Source organism: Pagrus major, chromosome 1, assembly GCF_040436345.1.
Source record: "Pagrus major chromosome 1, Pma_NU_1.0".
In the NCBI taxonomy this organism is placed as follows: domain Eukaryota; kingdom Metazoa; phylum Chordata; class Actinopteri; order Spariformes; family Sparidae; genus Pagrus; species Pagrus major.
Window position 1 is genome coordinate 7394825 of NC_133215.1, and position 9884 is coordinate 7404708.

Below are 9884 nucleotides of genomic sequence, written 5' to 3' on the forward strand. Positions count from 1 at the left end.
CACAGTTTTAGCAGATAAACACACACAGACGCTTACATGCATGCAGACAGATTACATTCACACTCACAGACACACCTTCCTGAATCAGCGTTGTGTGTTTATGTTTATGTGTGCGTCCCTTTCACCTGAGGGGAGAGTGACTCATTATGAGTTGACTCGTGCTGAACGTGCACTTACAATATGAACACACGTACCTTGTGCCATGTCTCGTCTTACTCACACTGTTTTCATACAACACACACATTCCTGTAAAATCATCATAATGATCTAATGTTTCATCAGCAGTTTGAAGGGGGAAAAAAAGGACTAAAGCAAGGACAAGGGGACACGTAGGTGAAGAAAAGAGATTAAAACAGAGCAGAAGCAATAAAAAATGTGTAAATGTTTTTGAAATAATGAAAATACATATTTGCATGTGGTAGGCCAATGACCGCACAACATCAGGAAGTCAGTTTGTATCATTGACTGTATAAAATATGGTCTGAAAAGTGTAGCCGATGGCGAAGTGCCTTAAACCTGCATTCTTTCTAATGGCCAGCAGGGGGCGACTCCAGTGGTTTCAAAAAGAAGTCCAGCTGTATGTAAGCTTATGAGAAAATTACCCTACTTCTACTGACATTCATTTTGTGAATTATGGTCCTATTTAGAGTAAAATAGACAATAAAGCAGGGTATGCTTGAGGGCATGGCTACCTTGTGATTGACAGGTCCTTATCATTTCTTGTCCTGGGTTTCTCAGTCAGATCCAATCAGGATATTCTCCCTGGTTCCATCCTCCAGTCCTCCTAGATGGCAATGGTTGCAATGCCAAACTCAAGCCTTCAAGACCATAGTTAGCAAATCAAATGGGTGACATCATGTTTAGTTTACACTTGTTTGTATACAGTCTATTTAGATTAATAGTGCCATGAATGGTTATCTAAGTTGATATTCTCTGATCTCAGGTAAATTGAATTGGAATCAGGCTGTAGATGTTTTAATTTTTGAAAGTAAAAGAAAGTTAAAAAGTTAAAGTTGAGTAACTCAAATAATCAGATGCTCCACATACATTGTTTCAGAGCATCAGCACCGCTACACCAAAGGGCTGGATTAGCCCTGGTTTTCGATACAATTTGCAATGTAACAAGAAGCCATGTCATTAAATATGTATTTTGTTAAAGTAAATATTATGCAATCAATTCAAAAACAAGTAGAATCCAGTATGAGGAAGGAATAAAGTGACTCCATTATTTTTGTTGAAATTTTGGCATCTGTCAAAAGCCTCTTGCATCAGGGAGGTGCATTTTACTATTTCAACAGTAAAATGATACATAAAAGATTCAGTTCAGTTAAATTATTGCAACGACCCTGAATAATTTGATAAATGCTAGACTGAACCAGCCAAATAATGTGATATTTAAAGCAAAGATGCTGATTTTCTCTTTGTGTCCAATAGGGTCAGGTTTTTGGGGGCAACAACAGGTGGGTGTCATCAGCATACAGTTGTAAAAACTGTTGCTATCTTCCATCCGATAAAAATCTATAAGCGTGAGCTCTAACCTGCAGTTTGTTTCTTTGGTCTGACTTAAATGTATATCTGGATTGTTTACTAATTTGTTTCCCAATTACAAGGAAAGCCCATCTTGTGATAAGAAAGTCACATGGACTCAGATTTAGTTTATTTGTTGAACAGACTTTCAGGAAACCTTTCCTCCTGGCGGGTCAGAATTTTTTGGCTCAGTCTGCCTCTTATTGTGACAGACTGTGTCAATATTAACTGTCTGTCCCAATGGGGAAGTGAATCTCCCTCACTCCGTTTGTTTCACTCCCTGGAGGAAACCCAGATGACCACCCCACCCCACCAACAACACACACATACACACAGACACAGCCTCCTTCTGCCACAATAGTGTTGTCATGTGGTGAGAGTGTGTTTGTATGGGCAGGGCGAGTAGTTTGGTCTCCCTGTTATTTGCTGTGGGGGTGTTGTGGCTCCATGTGCGATCTTGTCTAAACCCCTACGCTTTGTCCTCAGTCCGGCTTCTGTTGCAGGACACACACATGCACACCCGTGTGCACATTATTCTGAACAGACATTTGCAAGTTTGACACCAAGAGACACAAAGACAAACCCAAACACGTTCTGAACACTATCTGAGAAGCTGGATTTGACTGTGGGGAGGGATTTCCAGTATTGTCAAACTGTCCCCTGACCCTTAAAGGTACAGTTGACCATAAAAATCAAAAAGACTCAACATTAGAGCAGGGCAATATATCAATATTATATAATTTCATGATATGAGACTATATATAGATTGTGGATATCATTATATAAGCGCCATTCAAATTAATTTTGAATGGCGCTTTGAGCACCACAAGCCAAGGGCCATCTAGTTGTATGATAGTATAGTATAGAGAAGGCAGACATCTCTACGGCCACCAACTCACACCAAAACAATCGAGACAGATAAGGGGATAAGTGCAAGTTAAATGTTTTATCAAGTCTTGTCAAAGCTGGTCTCAAGTAAAGTTTTAAATTGGGTTAGGGTTAGGGGTTATTTGCAAATCTTTCAACACCCTGAATACAAATCAATTAATAACACAATAATACAGTTCAAAGGCCTAAAAATCTGACGTCCAACTCAAGTGTCAAGTCAACTACTTATGTGACAAAGATCAGATGAGCATGCACATCTCAAATCCAACTCTAACCTTTACCCTAAACCAAGTCTACACCCATCAAGAATTCCCGTGAACGCCCAAAATGACTTCACTCCCAAAAAACGTCAAAATATGAAGTCTTCCCAAAAACTGAAGTACAAAAGCAGCGCATACAAAGTAGTTCAGCTCTGCCCCTGTTCCATATTTGTCATCATTCTAGTCTCAGACAATAGCATGGTACTCAGTCTTCCCGCACATCATCCTGCACAATTTCCTGTTATTATCTTACAGCAAGCTGAAGTCATAATTACTGGACTTCATGTGTGTGTGAGAGATAATCAATAGAGGGAGGGAGGGAGATCATTTTCTCTTGCATCTGTCACACTCAGAATCAATTTTCTCTCCCACAAACAGGAGTTACACTTTCTTACTACATTTCCGCACTTGGTTGAATGCCATCATATAAGATTTTTATTTTTACCCGACTATATAATGTCCGCACTTGTACAAGGTGTCATAATGACTCATGTTTTTTGTCCACGGGGAAATTAACGTTTCTCCGTTGGTAGCTCAGTTCAAAGGGTCTAAACAGGGTTTTGACCATACCCTCATGCTTGGTCTGAAAATACTCATGGAGACTTCATTTGCTCTGGGACCCTAAGTCAGTTGTTCATTAACCCTGATTTCAGTCCTTGGAAAGGAGCGCCACCTGAGCCAGCAGATCCCCAGGACAGCAAGAAGTATTTTAGGAGTGAGTTTATTTGTCCCAGGGCTCTTGGTTACGGTAACTAAAGCCATTAGCTCATTTCCAGATATTCAGTAAGGTTTACAGAAGTGAAACGAGAAGTGCATGCTCGTCCAACTCTCTCCCTGTCCTTTTGTTCACATACAAGTGCTAAGATCCATTTTTTTCCTCCTATATTCCCTCTTTTTTTCATCGCTCTCTTCCCATCATGCTGCTCTGCACTTGTACTTCACATGAACACAGGAGGGAAGCAACACTGAAAGAGGAACTGCTCTTTCTTTCTAACTAGAACTATATTTGACTCTGGTTTCTGGAGGATGTGTTGTAATGTGGCAACCATGTTGCAACATTTTGCATGTACTCACATCCTCAAATCACACACACATACACACACATACACACACATACTTTTCCTGATGGTTTGTTATGCAGAAGTCTCACCATTGAAAATCTTTTGTGACTAAATACCCGAAAATAACCTCAAATTCATTTGGTTCCTTGTCTTTCTATAGAAATTGGCTGTCTATTTTTGTGAGTGTGCATTTTAAAAACCTGAAAATCTGAAAAATAATAATAAATACAAATGATCAAAACTGTAACATGTCACTGAATCAATGAAATTTGCAAATTTGTGTCCCTGAAATGTTCCACTTAAGATGCATTAATTCACAAATTAGGTTCGAACTGTATCACAGTATTTAAACAATTTTTTGCAGCATTACATAGTGTAGTATTTATATTCTGTGACAACTAAGACCTTGAATGCACAGAAAGTTCTTCCGATTCTCATATACACAAGGTGGCCAAAAGTATGGGGACAACCCTCCCCATATACTACTTGTGTTATTTTGTTTAGGAGCTAGTTTTCATGGTTTGGGTAAATCCCCTTACTTACATCGAAGGGAAACTCAACGCTACAACATCCAGTGATATTTTAGACAATAGTGTGTTGTTAGCTTTTCGGCAAAGAGCCAGAAAGAAATGGTTTTCCCAGTTTGGTGTAGAAGTTGACTGGCTTGCACTAGTCTCATATAGCCAGCTGTGTCAGTGCTGGAGAAAGGTCTGGCTGCACCAGTTCTCATTCTGATAAAAAAAACGCTCTGGCTCGTTTGTATGTCTTTAAGTTAAGGGTGCCCCTGCAAAATAGTGCAGCTTGAACTTGTTTTGCATGTGGCATAAAAATGGCTGAATCGCTGCAAAAGAAAAGGTAAGAGCGGCTAACTGGTTTACGTTCAGACTGTTAACGACCAGGCTAGTGTTACATTAAGTTGCCATTTTCGGCATGTAGGTTGCTAGCTCGGAGGTTGTTGTTGTTGTTGTTGTTTCCTGTAGCAAAAAGCTTATACCAGCAGCCTACATCCACTGAGTCAGACTAGGCTTGCACAGAATCAAGATTCAAACCTCAATCCAACACATTTGAGACCTGAACTCCAACTGCATATGCATATATCCTTTGCATCCTCTTGATCAGTGCTTTGATCACTCTTTTGTTGCCTTGTCTGCTGCCACACTGCTAGCCTGAAAGCTATACTGACATTGCTGCTGTACCACCCCCGCATCAACACTGTACCTCTGGGGTTATCAACTACATTTGTCCATGGATGAAAATGTTCTAAGCAGACACGGAGGTGGCCCATAAAAAAAATCTATTTAGACCTGATTAGCTTGTTACCATTTTGTATTTTCACTAGCAGAAAAACACAGTCCACTTTGAGATTCGAGGACGCAAACAGACATATTCAGTTTAAGACTCAATACAACACTCGGCCAATGAAAATAAACTGACTCATTCTGCTTCTAATAGACAAGCTTAGTGACACTTTTGGCCTCATTACTTACTGTGTCTTCATCACTGATGACCTGATGCCAAACAAATTGGACCAATACAGAAAATGATTAAAAAATATTTTCTTATTTTCTATTTGTGCCTAAATCAGAGGTCCTTACTTTCATCTTTTCCCCTCTTTTTTTCAACCCAGTCACCTGCTCATCACTGTTTCAAGTTTTGTTGTCAGTCCTGTCTAATACTCAGCGCTCTCACTCTGTAATGACCCTGATCTCTCTCTAACTCACACTCTGTCACTCTATAATCCGCTGTTGTCCTCACTGGCCCAGTGGTCATCACGCTGCAGCTCAGTTGCCTTGTCATATTCTTTCCTTATTGGACGTGTGTGTGCATGTGGTGTCCCATTTTCTTCGTGAGTCTGTTCTCTTTTTGATTAAAGAGCGCTCAGTGCTGATTCAGCACGTCCAGTTAGTTAAACCATCGACGATCGAGTCACACTCTATTAGACACGTGAAATTACACCCAGATCCTTAAAAACAAGCCACTGCAGCTCTGTGTACGATGTGGAAAGAGTGTGCATACACGTGTACAAACACTAAATATGTAAATGTACATTTTATAAGTCAAACTGCATTTGATGTGTGAATGTGTGTGTGCATCTCTACTGTCTTTGTACTGGTTTGCATGAATGTTAGTCCACTGTACACCGTATTTACATGCGTGTGTGTATATCTTTGTGTCTGTGTGTGTGCATACATGTGCCTGCATATCATCAGTGTGAGGTCAGTGCAGTGGAAACTTTGACAGCGGAGGTGTGCCACAGCCTTGGAGGCTTTAGCTTACGTAAGGAGTCAGGTATCTGTTTTATCACACACGCCCAATATCCCAAACACACACACACATAAACATTAATGGGATATACACACACGGGGTGATGCAGGACAAAGATCGACGAACATCTCGCCACATTTGATGAATGAATGTCGTCCTGCAAACCATTCCTTGAAATGAGAAAGGCTACAGGGCCCAGAGTCAGTCAACACACGTTACAAGACGTGAGGATGGGGTGAAGGAGAAAAAATGTATTTAAATGTTAGTTTCCGTATGCTAACTCTTTTTAAATGATTTTAATTTTTACCTCTGACAAGGACACTATGTTTTTACCTGTGCCCGGTTTTTTGTTTGTTGATTACACAAAATCTATTAAAGAGCTAGACATGTAACGTGGCAGCTTGTGAGAACTACCGGTACACAAGAAAAACTCATGATACACCGAAGAGTATTATGTAGCATACTGATCACTACCGGCCCACTTAAAGCACTGGTTTTAAGTAAAAATCCTGCATTCAAAATGTTCCCTAAAGGTCCAGTGGAATATTCCCCTCTGAAATATAGTGGAGGAGTATAAAGTAGCATATAATGGAAACACTCAAGTGAAGTAAAAATAAAATTGCACTTGAGCACAGTGCTTGAACCCTTTTAATCATACAAAAATACCTTCCTCCAAATTATGTCAAAATGCTTCACAGGTCAGAATGAATGTTTCCATTTCTCCTCCTAAACATGAACTAAAGAGGTACATTTCTAATTGTGAAAAACACCTCACTTCAAACAGACATCAGCCGTTTGACACCTCACCGCCAGACTTATCAGTCCTTCTCCCTTGCAGTTGTTATCTCTGTGCCCCTCTCCTTTGCTGACAGCTGAGAAATACGACAACAGCCTTTTCGAAAAGTCACAAGTCAACACTCAACATCCTCTCTTTCTTTTACCCCCCCGACGGCAGCAGTACCACCCCTCCCACCCCCTCTGTCTGTTTCTCTGGATGTTGACAATGGCATTTTCTGTGGGCAAGTGACTAAGACTCAAAGAATGTGAGTCTGTGTGCGACTCTGTGTGTGTCCCCCTCCGTACTGTCACAGGCTGTCAGGGCCGGAGAGAGAGAGAATCTGACAAAGTGACAGCAGGACCGTATTTCAGTCTCCCATTGTGATCGAGTTGGGGTCACAAACCTGGTGTGACTGTTGAGGAGGAAGGAGGGAGAGTCAGAGAGAGAACAAAAAACTGCTTCTGCTGCTACTAGTCCCACAGCTACTTTGAATGTTCAAGTTTGTGAAAAAGAAAAAAAAACACATTTTTCACTAAGATAAAATAATCTTTTGAATATCCTGATATTTTGAAATCACTTCATAAATGCCAGGACTGAACGACAAAATCAAAAATCATGATATTTTTGACCAAATACCTCGATATCGATATTGCAACACTATTGTAGGGATGACTATTTGTAGTTTTTTTTACAAAATATTAAGACTTTTGATAAATAATTATCAGTAATGTGGATATAATGACTAAGTGCAAGTGTTAGAATAAATAGAACAGTGTGGTAAGTTCAGAACATGATATCACTTTACTGTTGTTTAGCCTTTAAAACCAGAAAAAGACAACACTTGTGCCATATCAATATACTGTATGACAACATCCACAGTCTAAGACAATATAAAGTCTCATATCACTTTATTGTCCAGCAGACACAACAACATTAGCATTATTTGAAATTGTGTTTCTGTTTTGGTCTCAAACTACTCCTGAATATAATATCTTGGTCTTCAGGTGCTAAATGTTCCATTTTCTTCACCAGCTAGCAGCCAACATTGCCTGCTATTTTGTGCAAATTGGGTCTAACAGCAGCCTGTCAGTTTTGAAATATGCCTGGATGAAGCAACACAACATTTTATTTTTTTTAGTTTAACGGTGGCATCTTGCAAGTGTCAAGCAGGGAACATAGGAGAAACTAAAGCTAACTAAAACACCAGTAATGCAGAGAAAAAAGAAGCCTTTTCATCAAGTTTCATTGCTTCTATCAAGTCTTTTTAACGTGTTTAAAGGTCAGATAGTGTTTTGCATTAGCCTGATTTTTATGGTAGTGTCATTAAATCATTTTTGCTTACCACATTGGCAGAACACCAGTGTCTCTTCAGATAAAACCACATCTTTATGGTTTATAGACCGGAGGGATTGTCTACAGGTGGGAGAGAAAGACTTTTGTTATAGCATCTGCATGCTAGTTTCAATTGACTGCCAAGGTACATTAATAGGCGCATTGCCACAGCATGTTTTTGTACAGAGTGGGCACGTGTGTGTGTATGTGGTGTTTGGGCACACGTGTGTGTTTTTGCATCCCAGCAGTGTTTTCCAGCTCCTGAGACAGGAAGTGCTACCTTAGCAACACGAGGAAAATACAGGAAGTACAAACCGCGTGCCTCGAATTCCAGCGTGTCTTTACTCCAGTGATGGAGCGAGGGCCAGAACCAGAGAGAGAGAGAACAATGAGCAGCACACAGTTTCACCAAAAAGACACAAATGTTCAAACTGGAGGGCTGGAGTCACACAGATGGCTAGACACACACAAAAGGTCAATTATGAAGCCGTGGAAAGAAAAGACAATTATGTCGGATATGGGCGAATGCGCACGTATCTGCAGAAACAGTCGCAGCAGGAATGTCATTCCTGTCTCGTAGCAATAATAACTCCAAAACACAAATAGACCGACATCCGTTTGTGACTAAAATTCTGATAGAAATCTGCAGACTGAAAATTCAGATCATAAATAAGCGTCCACTGAATTTAGTGCACCCTGAGCCCTACGCAGTAAAGAAGATTCATTTCATTTTTGAAGAAAGAGATTGATTAGGGGGTTGGTTATACTAATAGATCATGTAGTGGTAGACTAACCATTACATAAAGAAAAATGATTTGACCTTTGCTCTTTTACTGTGACAGAAGAACATTTTTAGGAACTTTGCCCAGATGGTTAACATTTAAGCTGTATTATAAGTGTTTTAAGAGAAGAGAAAAATCTTCACTTATTGATTTTCATGGCTGAATAAATGAATATACAATCTGTCATCAAAGTACAACACTATTTCATACTGTTTCACTTTGTTTATATTTGCAGGACCCTTCTTAGTAGCTATGTTTCAAGTGTTAACAGTACTCTGAGGACCTTATTACCCTCGAGAACCACTTGTTTGCATGGAAATATATCTAATAACTATTTCTCAGTTTGTATCATTACCTTATTAATATTGTAAATAATAACTTTCTGAGTTAGTTACTACATAGTGCACCTATAAAGGTCTATTATTTTGAAATTAATGCATTAATAGCATCCTGTGTTAGATTAAGAACACATCCTCAAATCTGAACTACTGAACAGCTCGATTGCCCAATGACTCCCAAAATGACATATATCACTCTTCTCAAAAGGACAATCATTGCAGCGTACCAGCAACAGGTGTTAGCTCATAGTTAAGGAAGGTTTAGGCAACAAAACCACATGGTTAGGATTGTAAAAACACTGTGGTTTAGGTTGAAATAAGTATGTTACCTATGTAACTTAAGCAACATTATGTACATGACATAAGTTAACAAGATTTTGGTTTCACACAGACCACAAACAGCTGTCTCCTGGGTGAAAGTCCTGTGTTCGTTGTGCCTGTCCTCCTCCCTATGTGAACTTTGTCGCTCTTTATACCTCTTCACCTGACTTCCGCCTTTGCTGCTGTAATAATTACTATGGCCACTAGAGGTTGCAACCTAACATTCACCGTAAATATGGGTTGGCTTGCACAGGCCAGCTATATGACCGTGCTTCTGATGAGGTAAGGCTGTGGATTACTGTTTTGATGGATCAATTCTGCAAAACCCCTGG